Below are 18396 nucleotides of genomic sequence, written 5' to 3'. Positions count from 1 at the left end.
GGAATTCAGTGGAGGGGGCTGGAGGAGAAAGGAGGGAAATGGAAGGAGACTGTATAATTTTTTTAAATAAAGACACATCTCCTTTACCTGAAAGTTTCATTTCGTTCCTTTCCTGTCCTGTCCTGTCCTGTCCTATCCTGTCCTGTTCTTTTTTGAGTCAAGCCCAACAGACTAGCCTTGTTTTTATGTGCATATGAGAGAGAGAGAATTGGCACACCAGCCACTGCAATAGAACTCCAGGTGCATGTGCCACCTTGTGTGCACATGCAACTTCGCACTTGCATCACTTTTGTGTGTCTGGCTTATGTGGGACCTGGAGAGTTGAGCATGGGTCCTTAGGCTTCACAGGCAAGTACCTTAACCACTAAGCCATCTCTACAATTCTGAAAGTTTCATTTTTTAATAGAAAAGTTTATTAAAATGGTTCAGCAGTTACTTTGGAAGGCTGTCTAAGCAGGTGCTTGTCGTCATCTATGCCTTTGAGTTGTTTTTTGTTTTTTTAAGGGAGGGTCTTTCTTACTTTAGCCCAGGTTGGCCTGGAATTCACTATGTAGTCTCAAGGTGGCTTGAACTCCTACTTCTGCCTTCCGAGTGCTGGGATTAGAGTTGTGCACCACCATGTCTGGCCCTCTGAGTGTTTTAATATTTGCAAACTTTCTCTAGAATGAGAAAACATGGGAGAATCCATTTCAGAATTTGGGGGATGGAGATGGAGAGTGGGCAGAAATTACTGCAGTATGCAATCATGCTGAGGTGAGAACAGAGGTGAGGTGAAAAGGCAAAATGATCTTAGATTCTTGTTCATAATTGGTTCACTTGGTTGGCTTTATAACTGTAAATAATTTGAACATTTAGAATTTAAAGATAATTTCCAATTTGCTCTGTGCCAGAGCAACAAGTTGTGTTGGTTGTAAGTTGCTGACTTCCTGTAAGCTACATTTAAAAATGGAAGGGCAAACCAGTTTTATGAAAATAAGATGTCCATTTTCTTAGGGGATTGCAAATTCTGTAGTGGGTTGAACAAATCCATCTACCTGGTATGGCAAAGTTGCTTTCCACTCCTAAAATGGGGAAAAAAAAATCGTATTTTTGTGAAGACTAAAACGGTACTTATAATTGAGGTTCTGAGTAAGAGTTTGGAAATGTTGATCGTCCTCATTCTTATCTTCAGGTTATTTTGGTAAGAGGCATCATTTCCTCCTTCCTTGCTAGGAATTGCAGTCATTCAGTACTCCCATTAAATACATTCCCTTAAACTTTAAAAACTAGTCATGAAATGCTTAATGTTCTAAATCTGAGCAAAACAATTCTGAAGGTAGCTGCATAGTTCCCTTAAGAACACAATGTTTAAAATGAAAGCATTTAAAATATTTTCTTTGTAAGTGGGTGTTCAGGGTATAGGATTTGGGGAAGAATAATATACTATTTTCTAGAATTATTGTCTTCTTCTAAATCCAGTAAGTAAAAGATTGGCAGGATTCAAGGTAATAGACACATATTAATTGTTTCAGATAAACTTTCAGTCTTATAAAATAGTATTTGTGTTAGTTACTTTTCTCATTGTTTTGACAAAATACACCATAGGTGCAACATAAGTAAAGGAGGAGAGGTCTTTTGTCTCACAGTTTACAAGGTCCATCATGGTGGAAGACAGAGTGGCTGAACCAAGGAAGCCGGAGCTTGTGACTACCACTTGGCATCTTAAGTGTATTAGGAAGCAGAAACAGGAACCAGAAGTAGGACTATGTGTAACTCTCAGTGCCCACTCTTTGTGACCTGTGCCTATCAGCTGAGTCTTACAAAAATTCCCTCTCCTTTCAAAACAACTCCAGCATCTGGGACTGAATGTTCAAATCCCATTGAACTAGGATTTAGGGGCATTTCACTTTTAAACCATAACAAAATGGCAGCACAGTGACTAAAAATCAGGGATTTCTTTTCTCATTGGATTGACTTGATTTCAAGTTTTGAATGCAGCCATTATTTACTATATGACCTCACACAGGTTATATACCTTAGTTTCAGTTTCCTTATTTATAAACAGCTATTGTAATCACTGCTTCACAGATTGTTGTGAGGAGTGAGTGACATTTTGTATGCTAAAAGTACCAAGCTGTTAGAAAGAATTTAATAATAAGTAATAGCTAATTGTTGGCTACAGCATTCACTCATTATGTAGTTTGGGAGCAAACCTGTCTTTTCCTGGTTATACAACATTCATCCTTAAATATGCTCTGTTTTGGCTTATTGGTTATATTCAGAGGAACTCTTCATATGCTGTATGTACTATTTGATTTCTTTTGTTTCTATTACTCAATTAGTAAAAAGCAAATAATTTACCACCTTATTGGGTTGTTGAGAGGATTAAATAAAATAATTGCTCCTGGCCAGGCATGGTGGCGCACGCCTTTAATCCCAGCACTCGGGAGGCAGAGGTAGGAGGATCACAGTGAGTTTGAGGCTACTCTAAGACTCCATAGTGAATTCCAGTTCAGCCTGGGCCAGAGTGTGAGACCTTACCTCGAAAAACCAAAAATAATAATAATAATAATAATTGCTCCTCTGTACATATTTTCTACAGTTTTAAAAATCTGGTTTCCTGATTTCATTGTCTTAATGACCTCTTCCCCCAGCCTTACTCCTTCATAAGGACTATCATTGTCACCTTTTCTTATTTTTTTTCACTATTTTCAAATTCTGTGACACTTTGTGTCCCATACAAGTTTGTATATACTCATCTGAGCACAGTTGGCCTCTGGCATTAATGAATTGCTTTGAACTCGATTCTCTGCTGTTTTAAACATACAAGGTTCCATTTTGACAAACTTACATTCAAGAGTTAGTTGAGAGGTATATTAGACAAGCATGTGGAGCCTTATTTCCTTTCAGTTAACTGTTTTGAGCTTACACATATATTTGCCCTTAAACTAATATAGAGCTTTTCTTTCCCTCCCTATCTCCTTCCTTCTCTTCCTCCCACTGTTCCTCCCTCCATTTTGGAACAGGGTCCTCCCATATATCCCAGGGTGGCCTTCTCACCACATCCTGCCTATGTCTCTTGAGTGCTGGGATGGTAGGCATGTGCCACCATGCCCAGCTCATGCATAGCCTTTCAAACTTGGCAGGTGGCATATTTTCCAATTTAGCTGCATGTTAATTCAACACAATTTAGTAGATAATCATTAGGCAGGGATCCAGCATTCTTGGGGCTGTTGGTTTAGTGACTCTGTAGCCCCTGGACAAGCTATTAACTTAATAATGCTTATTCTTAAGATTGAAATAATGAGCTTACTGTGTTACTGCTGTGACTAAATGAGAGACTATATAGAGGACTGTCTTTGGTACTAAGGTGGTACTCAGTCGCCACCTTGGGTCTTTTCTTCACCTTGTGTTTGTTATACCCATTACTACAACACTTATGTTAACTCTTAAGAGATAATGAGAAAAAGATAAGTGATATTTACAAACTTAATTTTCTACACAGTAGTGCTATTATAGATTTATAGTTTTAAAAATAGTCTTATGGAAACATTGAAGTTTTTATATCATTTTATCAAAATGGTGGAATGAAGCAGAGTTCATAGCCACTGATGAGATATCTGGGCCAGGGACAAAAGGAAGAGAACAAAACATGGAAGTGGTTGAATGTGACAAAAATGGTAAATGGCTTGCCTAGTATAAAGAAGCCCCTGTGCTTGATCCCCTGCAGTACCACCCTCAACACACACACACACACACACACACACACACACACACACACAGATTTCAAGTTACAGAAACAAGGACTCAAGTTAATAAATACATAGACAACTTTTAAATCAATCATAATATCAATTCTTTGAACGTGAAAATTTAAAAGTATTTTCCATGTATTCTTTTTTATCTCTGTAATTTCTGTACTTTAAATTTTTCATCCTGGTATATTTCACGTTTTAGAAATTCTGTTAATTGTATTTGTTTGTTTGTTTTGTTTTTTGAGGTAGGGTCTCACTCTGGCTCAGGCTGACCTGGAATTCACTATGTAGTCCCAGAGTAGCCTCAAACTCTTGGCGATCCTCCTACCTCTGCCTCCTGAGTGCTGGGATTAAAGGCATGCGCCACCATGCCCAGCTAACTGCATTTTTATGACTTTTTTTTTTTTCTTCAGGCTGGCTTTCTTATAAATTCAGAATTTCAGCCAAATCATGCTTTCCCAAGTATCTTCATTCTTTTCAGCATTCATGTCCTATATCTAACCATGTCACCTTGCCCAACTTTTATCACAGTGTCCCTCTGACATATAAGGCCTCCTGAAGACAGTCAATAACTTAAATTAGTCATAAAGTTTTAATTTTAGGCATACCCTTTCACCATTGTATAGCCTTTTGATTGTATTTGATTCACATGCTAATTGTGTTACACTCATTGTTGCTGGCACTTCAAGCTAAAATTCTTACAAGTTTTATTTTTCTGGATGTTGCTTATTTATCTATTTGTTTATTCTTTCTTTCATTCATATATTCATTGTGTGCTTCTGGAGACTTACTACTGTGTGCCTGGCTGTGACATAGGTATGGAAATTATTTGAAAACATCCTCTAGTTAGCAAAGTACAAATGGTGTATGCCTTCTTGGGCCCTTAGTGTAGTAGGAGAAAAAGAGAGTGTAGTCTAAGTAGGATGGAAAGAGTCCCTGTTGACTTAGTTGCTGAAAGTCACTGCAATGCAGGAATCAGGATAACATGGGGCTAGGTAGTTAGAAGACCTGACACTCAAGACCTCCTAGTACCTCAGGAACTTACGGTTTGTAGGAGATCCCAGGAAACACAAGGAAATCCCAGTGCCCTAGGAGAGAAGGTGGTGTGAAGTCATGACTGGTTGCAGGAGCTCAGAATTCTGCAGGGAAGAGTCTAGGAGGAGGAGGAAGAAATGTCTACAAAGAATCACAGTTGAAGCTGGGAGCTGGGGGCCCAGTTTAGAGCTCCCAAAGATGTTAGCTTCCCTATAAGGACAGGATGTAGTCATTGAAGAGGAGTGGCATAGCCACAGGGAAGTCCTTGAGAACCTTGCCTATCCTACTATTAGAAGCAAGGATTTGGGGTGACTGGATGGAGTAAGAACAGAATGGAGAAAGGGAACTTGTCATTGCTTCCTTGTCAGACACCCTCACTCACAATTTATCAGAAGACAGACTCTTCAGTTTTTTGGGTTTTTTTTTGTTGTTGTTGTTGTTTTAAGTAAGGGGAGTTTACTGTCTTCACCATCTAATGGTTTCCTAGAACCTTTTTAAGTCTTTACACATTAAAACAGTTTGGTTTTTCTGTGAGATAAGCAACACTGGGCTTCCAGATTCTTTTTCTTAGAACATTCCAGTACAGAAAGAATGTATTTATGATTTTTCTCAAAAAGCAAGAGAAGCTAATGAATATTAAAGAATCCACCATACATATTTTGGAATAGGACAGTTGCAAAACCTATATGCTACCTAAGAAAAAGATGCACTAATAGACACGTAAGTGTGCATGCGTGTGTGTGTGTGTGTGTGATGTCTGTATGGCATATTTATGTGTGTGTGCTATATGGCATATGTATATGTGTGTACTGATGCAAATGGAGGCTAGAAGAGAACATTAGATGTCCTTTTCTATCACTCAACTGTGTGTTTCCTTGAAAGAGATTCTCTTACTCAACCCTGAGACCCTGAGCTGCCATTTTTTGGTCAGCAAGCTCCAGCGATTCTCTAGTTTCCACTCCCACATGAACTGGGGTTACATGTGTGACCACACTCAGACTTTTTTATGTGGATGATAAAAAAAAAATCAAACTCTGGTTGTCTCAGACCTTCTCAAGCCTTCATGCTTCCACAGCAAGCGTTCTTACCTGGTGAACCACCTCCTTAGCCAATACATATTTTAGAAACTATAACATATCCCATTTCAATTACCTATGATTCATAGTATTTCTTTAAAAGAGTAAAGAGTCTATTACTGATGTTAGTTTTGCTCTTAAAAAAATCTTTAATTGGAGCTTTGAAATTCTTGGTTCGGACCAACTGTGATCATTTTTAAAGGCATATAAACATCTCATCAGCATATGTTGGCCTCCTTTTTACCAAAGTAGTTAAGGGAGTTTTCCATTAAATATTTCTGGGCTGTGGGGATGTCTCGGTGGGTAAGGCACTTGCTTATAAATAATATTTTCATTGTAAAAATGTGGCAGCTTTTAGAATTGTCAAAGTGTTTTGGGTAAGCCAATAGGAATATGAAAAGCTATGGAGCAGGAGTAAAGTAGGGGTAAAGGCAGTTTCTCCTTATTCATAGTCTTGTCAGTGACTTCCAGAATTTGTGATCTTGAGCTTCTTGATCATGGTCAAAGTAATGGGAACAAGTGCTGAATTAAACAAAATTAAACAATTTCCTTTAATTCTAGTGTGAATGGTATCTGTCTATATGGGCATACAAAGTGTTTTCCAGACTGATTTTACCACAGAACTTTGTTTTCTGCCATGTAGCTTAGTGACAACACCAGGGCCCCATTCATGATAAAATGAGTACTAGTTAGCTGAATTGAGCATTTCTGTCTGGACCACATACCACTTAGAGATAAGTATTGCTTTTCTGAAATTTATTATTTTATTTTTTGTATGTGTACACACATATGTATATGGAGGCCAAAGGACAACCTTGGGTGTTCCACACACAGTTGCTGTCCACCTTTTATAAGACAGAACATCCTTGTGGCTAGATTGGCTGGCCAATGAACCCTAGGGATACTTTGCTTGACTGCCCCACCCCCCAGCATTGGGATTAAAAGCTTGTACCACCATGCCCAGCTTAGTTTTTGCAATGTTAGTTCTAGGGGTTGGACTCAGGTCTCCACGGGCGTCCTCCTACATTGATCATCCATGTGTTTCCTCAGGCAAGCACTTTACTGACTAAGCTATCCATCTAACCCAGAGATATGCATTATTAAGCCCATATTGCATAAAAGGAAACCTATATAATAGGAGATTAAAAACTTAAGTTGAACATGGTGGCACATGCCTTTAGTCCCAGCACTCAGAAGGCTGAGGTAGGAGGATGGCTGTCAAGTTGGAGGCCTGTCTGGAGCTATAGAGTACGTTCCTGGTTAGCTGGGACTATAGTGAGACCCTGTTTCAAAATAGCAGCAGCAGCAACAACAATAAAAACTTGTCCCAAGTTATATAGCTAGTACATAAGGGAGCCAGAAAAGAAATCTTCAACAAACTGAACAATGAACTGCTGAATTTCTATAAGTAGGATTCCAGCTAGATCCCTTATTTTCATAAGAGGTATTAGAAAGTAGTTTCATATTTGGCTAGGTTGTTGCTCAGTGGATAAAGCCCTCGCCATACAACTCGTGAGTACCTGAGTACACATACCAAGACCCCACATAAACAGCCGGAATCTTTAGTACGCTTCTGTAATCCCAGTGAACCCATGGTAAGAAGGGAGGCAGAGACAGGAGAATTTCACAGAGGCTTGCAAATGGAGTGGTGAATGAGTGACTCTGTCTCAAATGGTGTGGAAGGCAAGGAACAACCCAAAAGTCGTTCTGACCTCTGCCTGCACACTGTGACACATATGCATCCACACTCATAATACAGGAATACACACACACATAAACATAAAAACAGAAAAACGTAAAGAAAGTAGTTTCAGACTGACCAGTACTCCCTATAGTCCCATTCTAGTAACATCCTTCGTGGTTCTTAATGAAAATTGTGTCGTTAAATTTTCCAAACAACAAGAGTACCTACCCAGCATTCTGGAGTCTTTCTTGTCATGGTACAGGGCCCATGGAAGGAGTCAGTAAAGCTTTGATTGCCTTCTGCCTTACCTGAATTTTCTTAGTTTTGTTTTTATATAAAATTTTACTTTTACAATGTAATTACATACACAGTTTAATACAAGCAACACGGTTGTTATGATCAGACACACATACACACTGCTGTCAATAGTACACTGATTCCCAAAACAGACCATCCATCCACCACTCCACACTCCCACTTTCTGAAGGTAAATTCTTCATAACTGTTCAGTTGCTTCTTTGGTATTTATCTAATTTCTAAGTAATGTTTTGTGCAAATGCTTTTTTTAACGTACTTTTTAACTTTTGTCTTTCTTGTAAGGTAAATGAAATTGAACCTCCCAATATACTCCTCTCCTCTCCTCATATTGTTTCAATATGAGAATTTAAAAATAACTTTTTAATCAATGTTTACATTATGATGACTGTGTAGCTCTTAGTTTTGAAGGACCAGATAGTGTATATTTAGTGCACTTAACTCTCTTATGCAACCATTTTTTACCTAAAGTTATGATTGTCTTTCTTGCTTAACCACACATATTTCATCTTTAAATATATTTGTTTATTTGAGAGAGGGAAAGGAAGAATGAGAGAGAATGCGTATGCCAGGGCCTCCTGTCATTGCAAACAAACTCCAGATGCATGTTCCACTTTGTGCATCTGGCTTTACATGGGCACTGGGGAATTGAAACCAGGCCTGCAAACTTTGCAAGCAAATGCCCTTAATAACTGAACCATCTCCCAAGCCCCACATATATATTTTTTTTCAAGCCCCACATATATTTTAAATGTCAGTATTTTTTTCAAGCACATCAAATAGTCCAGATACCTATTAGTGTTTTTGTCCCAAATATTCTATGACCTCAAACTATTTATTCAGTCTTTTCTTTTTATTGAAGGCTTTCAGAGTATTCTTTCTTCCTCCTCTTACCTGGGCTTGTTGCATTGGAGGCTCATTAAGAGGTGGTATCTGGGAGATTCTTTCTCACTAACCCTGTTGGATGCACTTGTGTGCCATGTCTTTTTGTTCACTCACTACCTTACCTTGTTTTCCTGGACCACATCTCTTGTAGTTCCTAAGATTATTAATCTTAGAAGTAGGAGAGAAGGTTCTTCTGTTTTTTGCTTTGTTTCCATTTCATTAACATTCCTTTTAGGGTTTTTGTCTGCTTTGCTCTCTACAGGTACCACAATGCTTTTAGGAAGTTCTGTAGGAGACAGAACTTTACTTGTAGAGTGATCTGTTAGAGAAACAGGTGGTCTTTTCTCTTACATAAACCAATTTCACAGAAAAGCCCACCAGTTTCTACCCTTAGCTGCCAACATTGTAGAAGCTGATGCATCAGGTTTCACTTAGTCCCAGCGTACTGGGTTCTCCATCCCCCTTCTCAGCTATGCTTAGCTTGGCATCCCTAAGTTAACCTGTCTGGTTTAACCTTTCCAGGAGCTATAAGGTCTTTCGTGAGTATCTCATAACTCTTTTTTTCTTTTAGTTTTATGACATAGGGCCTCATTCTAGCCCATGCTGACCTGGGATATACTGTGGAGTCCCAGGCTGGCCTCAAACTGACAGTGATCCTCCTAACTCTGCCTCACAAGTGCTGAAACTACAAGTGTGTGCCACTATGCCAGGCCTTGTGAAGCAGTGATCCTGTGCTCAGTCCTATCTCACACTTCATTCAATTCTACTGTTGCCATCTATTGTCAGCTTTATTGTTTCTACTGGTAAGGGTTTCATTTATTCCAGAATATAATGTTAGAAATTGCTCTTAGGTGAATCATTCCAGCATCAGGATTTTTTTAAACACTTCTTTTTTAAGACCCAATTCTACAGACTTGTCAGCATTCTTTCTTCTCCCTTGTTTTCCAGTTATTTCTTGCACCACAAAAATTTCAAAGAAAATAAAATGAACACCAGTATATTCTACAGCTAGGTTTACTAATTGTTAATATTTTGCCATATTTGTAAGCTCTGTTTATCTAATCTGTCATCTATCTGTTTGTCATCTATCTATCATCTGTTTATGTATCTATCATCTATTGGATATCTAATGTCTCCCTCCAACTTTATGACACTTCACCCATAAGCATTTTAGCTGTGCATCTCCTAAGAACCAGGATATTGTCTTACATTCTGAAATTATGAAAACCAAATTCAGAAAATGAACAATGATATGACACTGCTATCCATTGTAGTCTATATTTATTTAAAATTACCTTCTGTCCCAAGTAACATCCTATATACTTTAAAAATACTTATCATTTTTTTTATTTACTTACAAAAGAAGAGAGAGAGAGAGAATACAAACCAGTATACCAGGGGATCTTGCCATTCAAACAAACTCTAAAAATAGTGCCTTCTTGGGCATCTGGCTTTATGTGGGTACTGGGGAACTAAGCTTGGGCTGTCATGGTTTTCAAGCAAGTGCCTTTAACCACTGAGCTATCTCACCAGCGCTTGTATCCTATATTTTAAAAAAATACTTTTAAATTCTAACTTTTTTAGGGTAATAAGTGATATTTCATTGCATATCAGTAGTCTCTTAATGATGAACAATTTTCTAGTCACTCCTTGTCTTTGGTGACATTAACAGTTTTGACACTAACATGCCAGTTTTGAGGAATGTTCCTTAACTTGTAGTTGTGTGCTTATTGCATGATTAGGCTGAGAATAAACACTTTTTGTAAGAGTACTGTAAAGACTGTGTGTTGTTCTGAGTGCACAGCATTAGGTAGCTTAGGCAGCTCATTGTTTAGTGAGTGATTATGTAGTTTGGGCATTTGGATATTATGCTTTTGGCATAGTTTCTCCTTTGCCTTTTCTTTTGCAATTAAAAAAGTAATCTGTTGATTTGGGGACTGTAGGAATAGCTTGTTCTCTAACAACCTTTCACCATAGGCTTTAAGTACTGTCCTGTTCTGTGTATCATGTAATATTTTATTTTTGTATCACAGTGTAGTTTTGTGTTCATTTTATTTCCGTGGATTTAGATCCTTTGTGATCATCCCATTTTATGTTCAACTTATTCATCATTCATCTCTAGAATCTTCCATGTCTTGTCTTGCTTTTTGTTATATAATGCTCCAAGTTCATGTAATGATTTTTCTTGCCTTGGCAACAAGTTATTTCTCAAAAAAAGCCTGACCCCTGGTGTCTTTCAGTGGAGACTGGTGTTTAGAACACTAGATGCTGAATGTTGGCACTCCTTGCATTGGAGTAGCATTACTTCCAGAGTCTTTCAGTGGCCAGAGTTGGTTATAGACACAAGTAGGTGTACATATTTGTCTTTAGGATATGCATTTGAAGCTGGATTCCATAGAGCTCTTCCTGTAATCTGTATTTATATCTTCCCTCTCCCACAGATATTTACAAACTTCCTCAGTCTCATCATGCACACTGAATTATTTCAGCATCCCTCCATCCACACCACCCTCCATGGTTGGTGTCTCCTCTTGTATGTATATTTAAAGTTCTTCTCATACTTCATTAAGCTATCTCTCTCATCTGTCTGTTCGTCCAACTCCCTGAGTTATGTTTTTCTTTTAACGGTTTTATCTGTTTTCATATTCCCTCTTTTTCTTTTTTAAGAAAAATCCCACTTACTGTCATTTTGGTGGGAGTTGGGAGGTACTGTTGGCACTCTTATATGTTCCATCTGTTGCTAACATGAGTGAGAAGACAGGGAGGAAGCAAACACTGAATACCTTTGATACCCAAGAGAGCTCTGCCAATCATCTCTGCTTCACTTTCTCTGGCCCATAGTCCTAGCATAGCTTCACAAGCAACATGGATCCCCCTGCTCAGTGTAGTGGAAATTTCTGTTCTTCACTGTGTCTGTCCATGGGGACAAATTCTTTCAGATGTACTTGGAAGTAGACCTGAATGTTTAGGATGTGGGCAGAATGCAAAGATATAGCCAGCCTATATGATTTTGTATTTGTTCTGTGTTTGAGGACTAAATGTTACAAATCAGGCAATTCTGGATTATTTCAGTGTGAGAAAAATTAGTAGACCAACCTGGGAGAAAGCAGAAGCCAAGCCACTTTTCCTAACCTTGAATGTGTGTGAGTGTGTGTGTGCATGTGCACATACATGTGGAAGACAGAGGACAACCCTGCCAATTCTTCAAGGTCCATCTACCATTTTTGAGATAGGATCTCTCAGTGTCTTAAAACTCATGTTGTAGGCTGTACTGGCTGGCCAGTGAGCCTCAGGGATCTGACTGTCTCTATTTCCCTACCTCTGGTATCACAAGCATACACCACATACCTGACTATTTTTTTTTAAACATGAGTTCTGGAGGTCAAACTCAGGTCTTTGTGTTTGCAAGGTAAGAACTTTACTTTTATCTCAGCTCCTACCCTTATATATCCTTGTTATCCACACAGACCTTCCCTGTTCACTATAACATTTGTACCTTCAAAACGTTGATGGTTATCTCGCTTTATATTGGACATAGTTTCAAATTACAACTTTTTTCTGCTCTACTTAGTATTTATGTGACGAGCTGAACTACCCTGAGAAATATTTACTTTCAAATTCTAAAAATGCCTTTGGTATCTGTCATTTCCAGTGCTAGAGATTTAACAAAGGGTAGAGAAGGAATTTTCACAAAGGTGATCTAGGTGAGCTGCCATCATACTTGGAACTGTTTAAGATGTGTAATCTATTTCTCCATGCTTTGGTAAGCAAAAAGTGGCATTTTCTTTCCGTGGTTTTTCAGCTTCAATGATGCAGTCTGTCTTCAGCCATGCTACATTTTGGTGGTTAAATCTACAATATATGGCATAGTGCCAGGCATGATTTTTGCCAGAAACCTCTTTAGGCACTTGACATATTGGCAGTTTTTACAGAATCTTTTCTGTGTGCTTTTTTTTTTTTTTTATTCTGCTTGCATTGTGGAATTCTGGGTAAAGCTGCTTTAAATCAGTATCATATTAAATGAAAATACTTAAAAGAACATTTTGGCCAACAGTAATGTGAATAATGCAACATAAATAATCTGTGCCAATTTGGCTTATAGATTGCCAAAAGGAAGAATGTCTTTAGCAATGTTGATGGTTTGGCTTTGCTTTGCTGCAGATTAGGTTTAGCGACAAATTCCATCTGGCTACAGCTACAACATGCAGTCTCTCCATTGATTGGTTATATTGGGACTTCATGGGAGTGTCCTTCAAATAGCTTTTCCCAGCATTTTTAAAAGCTTCATTGAAAAAGGGGGGTAGGGAGAAAAGAGAAAAAAGGACTCTGCATTGTTTCAATTTGCTTCCAACATGCAAAACATAGTTCTAAATTTTTAATTAGCTAAGTGAGTGGTGAAAAGGAAAAGTAATATAACAAGCCTCGGTGAGCAGCTGGGATGTGTTGCCATGACGACAAGTTCAGCAGGCTGCCAGTGAGCATGGCAATGGGTAATATTGGGAGAGGGCTTTGAAACAGTGCCTGCTAACCACAATGTGATTGGTCACGCCTCTGTTGTCTTTGTGTGAACCAGTGGATGCTGGGTAAGACCTAGAGTGAATGCTCAGCTTGTCTCAAGGCTGCAATGAGGTAATGCTTCTGAATCTTTGGGGATTATGAGCTGTCTCCAAAAGACTGCAGTCTAGTGTGTTTTCATTCCTGCTTGCATTAATTGCTGAATATAACATGGGAGGAACTTTTGCAGCTGCCTTTATTCATCCTTTTCTATGTGCATGTATATATTACAGATAACACATGTGGACGTGGCAGATAGAATGTCAAGCGTGTTCCAAAAAAAGAGATAACCCTGCACATTTAGTCATTCTGCATAGAGTCAACATTCCATTTGATTTCTGGCATCAGTGGCAGGATCTCTTGATGGATAGATGATATATTAAAGTGGATTTGTGTTGGGTAAGCAAATTTGTTCTTTTCTAGAGAATATTTTGGCATTGATTACCTTTTAAAGTCTTTTATATGTATTTATGGTAGACATGAGGGGATTGGACAAAGTGTCAGATTTGCTTGATCAGTAAGATAAGCATTTTTAATTACTGGACAGTGGTCAGTTTTTATCCCAATTTTGACCATATTGGATCTTTCATTAATTGAACATAGTATTTGACTGCTTCAAAATTAACTGCTTAATAATGCTTTATCAGTTTGAAACTTGGATCTTTGAAGAAAAGCTGTGTTCCTGAAGCAAAAAGCTGTAGATGTTGATGGTGGTTTGTGAAACAAATAACTAAGTCAAGGTGCTGATGTGGCAGACACACGATCCAAACCCCTAAGTCCTAACTCTAGTTCTCTATGACATAGTGACTTATGTTCTCTCTAGGGTTTTGCTGGGTGGTTACAGAGTGTTGGATCATATTCAACCTAGGTCCCTATAATGGTTAGGGCAGTATTTCCAAAAGTGGTGTAGCTAAGTAGGGAGAAGCTGCTTGGACAATTCAGCTTTTCCTATCACAAATGGAAAGTATGTGAGCTAGCTTTAGGATTGAGTGCACCACACTGTCATATTGCCATCCTACTGTTGCATTTACCTTGCAAACAGTTCATTAAAATGTTAAACAAAGCTGGTCATGGTGACGCACGCCTTTAATCCCAACACTCAGAAGGCAGAGGTAGGAGGATCGCCGTGAGTTCGAGGACATCCTGAGACTACATAGTGAATTCCAGGTCAGCCTGGGCTAGAGTGAGACCCTACCTCCAAAAACAAAAACAAAGCATGATTGATTGGAAGACTGATGCCTAAGGATTAATCACAAATGCAGTATTGTTTCATCACTAACATTATCAATGAAGCCAGTAGTTTAGCAGAGGTCTTTACTCAGAAATAATGTATTGCTGCTCTGTAAAGTTTCCCCAAACATGGTCCTTTGTGAATGTGGAAAGGACTGATGGTACATAATTTGAGGCAATCACAAATACTTTTCTATAAAAGTTTGCCCTTTACAAACATAACATAAAGCCCATCATGATTATAGACTTGAACAGTAGTTTCAGAAAGTTTATGCTGGAAAAGCAAACTTTTAAATGAAGACTACAAGTAGGGAATCTGCAAGGTAGAATGTCAAGAGTATTAAGGCTTTGGAGTTAGACAGAAATCTTAATTCTTCTACTATACTTCATTGTAGATTCTAATGTTTTTAAATTGATACTTTACCATGATAGGCTGGTCACCACTTAAGGTATAGATGAGGGGAATGGACTCATAGGCTTACCTGGGTCTTTACTGAAGAGGAATTCCTTCATGTGGAATTTCTATCTTGACATCCAAAGGTCACATTTATAAAATACCCAGCTTCATTCACAAAATGCCACTAAAATAAGGTCTTGATTGCTTATTTTTTGAGACAGATTCTTACTGTTTAGCCCAGGCCAGCCTCAACCTTGTCATCTTCCTGCCTCAGCCTTCCAAATGTTTGCATTATAGTCCTGTGCCACTATCTGGGAAAAATAATGTTTTATTGAGAACTTAAATATATGAACATACAGTAATTTGAATATTTATTTGTTTGAGAGAAAGAGGCAGATTTAGGGAGGGAGAGAATGGGTGCACCAGGGCCTCTAGTAACTGCCAACAAACTCCAGACATATGCACCACTTTGTGCTTATGGCTTTATTTACATGGGTACTGGGGAATTGAACCTGGGTCCTTTGGCTTTGCAGGCAGGCACCTTAACTGTTAAGCCATCTCGCCAGCTCCATACAGTAATTTGATCATGTTCCCATTCCTTTATCCTTTTTTGTCTCCATTCCTCCATCCCAACCCCTGAGGACTCTCCACTTTCAAGGAAGTCCTTAATCTGTTTTGTTGTCTCATTCCTTTTGGACAAAATAACTTTGAGTGGCTTTATTTCATCCATATTAAAATATTTCCAATAAAATAAAACAAACCTTTATAGTGTGCTAACTCAGAATCTTAATAACTGAAATAGGGGCTAGTTTGAAATGTATATCTATCTTGTTAACGAAGGATTCTATCTTGAATTGCTTAGACAAGTACATCAGGGAGGAAGTGTTGCTGTAAAGAATACATTTTTCAAATGGGCTGCTAAATTAATATTCAAATGTTATATTTAGAGAAGACTAATTTTCTGATTTTTGACATAGACTGTCCCTTAATATGGTATGTTTTACTCACTTCTGTGGTTTTACTATGTCAAATACTCCCATATTTGGAGCAGATATTGTTTAGGCTTGACATATAGTGATATTGTACAGATTGCATAATGCCTTAATGCCTGCCTACCAGATGTTATTTTTATCAGTGATACATTTCTGAGCTTTCTTGAGCTAAAAGTTGGTTCCTTGTAGGTAGATAGCACTGTGTCTTTATCTTCCTTTTGTCCTCCAAGGACTGAAACCAACACTAAAGCATGAAATATGTTTTGATGTACATATCTTATTTTATATAGAATGGGTATTCTTGATCTCATAAATATAAAATGGATGAATTTTACATAATCTTAGACAAGTTTTCTATTGATTTTTTTTTAATCAACAAATACGGTTTTATCTTGATCCATTCCCCATCTTGATCCACCTAAAATTTTTGTAGTCTTAAAATCAGAAATTCCAATAAAAAAGAAAATGCTGGGCTGGAGGGATGGCTCACCAGTTACAGCATTTGCTTGCAAAGTCTTATGGTCCAGGTTCAGTTCCCCAGTACCCACGTAAAGCCAGATGCGCAAAGTGGTATGTGAATCTGATCATTTGCAGCAGCAGAAGACCCTGGTCCACCCATACTAACTTTCTGTCTGCCTCTTTGTGTCTGTGCCTTTCTCTCTCTCTCTCTCTCAGATAAATAAAATATATTAAAAAAATATAAAAATGCTATTTTTGTATTTAAATCAAAACAGTTATGTTATGCATCTTAGCATTTTCACCACTCTTTATGCCTGTATGTTATTGGTGGTAGGGGATGTGGAAAGGTGCATGGCATATTTTTATATTGGACAGAATCCCATTTGAGTTCTAGATATGTGTGCCCTTTCACTTTTTTGGAGACTTAGAACAAATAAATCAGATGCATCACAGGGCGCCTGCCATGTGGTAGCTAGTCAGGCAATATTAGTGCCTATTTTAATTTCATTGCTAAAGTGAACAAATTCTTTTAGCTTTAATGGGACACCTTTCCTAGTGGGTTAGGAGAAATATTATTTGTTCTTCAACTTTGGTAAGTTGCTCTAGAGGAATATCATTCTTATATGATTAGAACATTTTGTCATCTCATGTAACAGCCTTGGTTTTATCAGTTCAAAATGAAAGTTTTAAGTAGAGCACAATAGCACATACCCATAATCTTAGCACTTGGGAGGCTGAGGCAATAGGATTGTGAGTTGGGGGCCAGCCTGGGCTATATAGTGAAGCCTTGTTTTTTTGTTTTTTTGTTTTTTTAAATCAAATAAAAGATGTAGTTGGTATCAGTATATTTAGAGCCCTGGAAGTTTGCCAGCATAAAATCAGCAGGGATAAGAAAGAAGCCTTGGAATGGGAACAGTTTCTTGCCTTTAACATGGGGTCTATGGAGATTAGTATGTGCTTTTCCTAGAAATCCAGTGTAAAGTTTAGGGGCAGTGACCTGGCCAGTGGGAAAGCAGAAGGAAAGAGACATTCAGACAGACAGCCAACTGGCTATACCGACTCTTCTTCGGTGGTACTGCTACAGCCCAAACAATCAAATTAAGAGATGCAGGATGTAGCCAGATTTATGGGAAAAAGAAATTTGGTCTTGGACATGTTTGGTCTGAAACCCTGGGATGTGTAGAGGAGAGGGAGAGGAAAATCAAGAGGGAGGTCTACGAGTCCAAGGAGAGTTTCAGAGCCAGAGAGGGAGTTATGTCACTCATCTCTGTGGAGCTTAAGATGAGAACTGGCATGGTGAGTGGGAGAATGGTCAGGATGTAGCTGGAGCACAGAGGAGGCCTCAGGTTTTAGCCCTTGCAAACACTCCTGTGTGTGTGTGTGTGTGTGTGTTATGCATGTAAATTCATATGTCTGTGGATATACACGTTGGGCAGGTATGCATTCATGTGTATACATGTGCGTAGAGGCCAAAGGTCCATGTTAGATGTCTTTCTTATTTACCCTCCATCTTATTTTGGAGGATTCTTGATGAACCTGGAGTTTAGTAATTTGACCAGGTGAACTAGCCAGCAAACCCTAGGGTTCCTTTTGTCTCTGCCTTCATAGCTGTGGGATCACAACCATATGCCCACCACATCCATCTTGTAAGTGGGTGCTTGGGTCCAAACTCAGATCCTCATGCTTGTACAGCAAGCACTTTACCCACTGAGCCATCTCTCCAGCCTGTAACTTACTCCTTTCTAGTGATAGTCTCAGGAAGCAGTTATAGAAAGATCAAACTCAGACCCAAGATTTGAGTTGAGAATCTCAATTTCCTTTTAGTGATTTACAGATGATAGACCTTTCCCAAAGAAATGGATGGCACCTGTTTGGAAGTCAAAAACCCAAGCTGAAAAGAACCATGAACATTTTCCTTGGTTCTTCTGCACTTGATTGGCAGGATGATGGTGATGTGTACTCCAAGTTCCCTGAAGCCTATCTCTGTCATCACACCCCCTTTCTAGCAGAGGTTCCTCCAGAAACAGCATGTGGA

General features: G+C 38.5%; 1 protein-coding gene across 4 annotated transcripts in view; it reads left to right on the top strand.

Moving 5' to 3' along the window:
* Stox2 (storkhead box 2) overlaps positions 1 to 18396 on the top strand; it is a 258791-nt gene that overhangs the window by 183692 nt on the left and 56703 nt on the right. The window contains exon 1 of one of the 4 annotated variants that reach the window (XM_045141920.1): positions 13573 to 13682. The exons of the other annotated variants lie outside the window; for them this stretch is intronic. The gene's annotated coding sequence lies outside the window, so the exon portion shown is untranslated. Of the gene's footprint in view, positions 1 to 13572; positions 13683 to 18396 lie in introns of those variants that run through there. 4 annotated transcript variants of the gene reach the window in all.

Source organism: Jaculus jaculus, chromosome 1 (assembly GCF_020740685.1).
Source record: "Jaculus jaculus isolate mJacJac1 chromosome 1, mJacJac1.mat.Y.cur, whole genome shotgun sequence".
In the NCBI taxonomy this organism is placed as follows: Eukaryota; Metazoa; Chordata; class Mammalia; order Rodentia; family Dipodidae; genus Jaculus; species Jaculus jaculus.
This window is presented reverse-complemented; position numbering and strand designations above follow the sequence as displayed.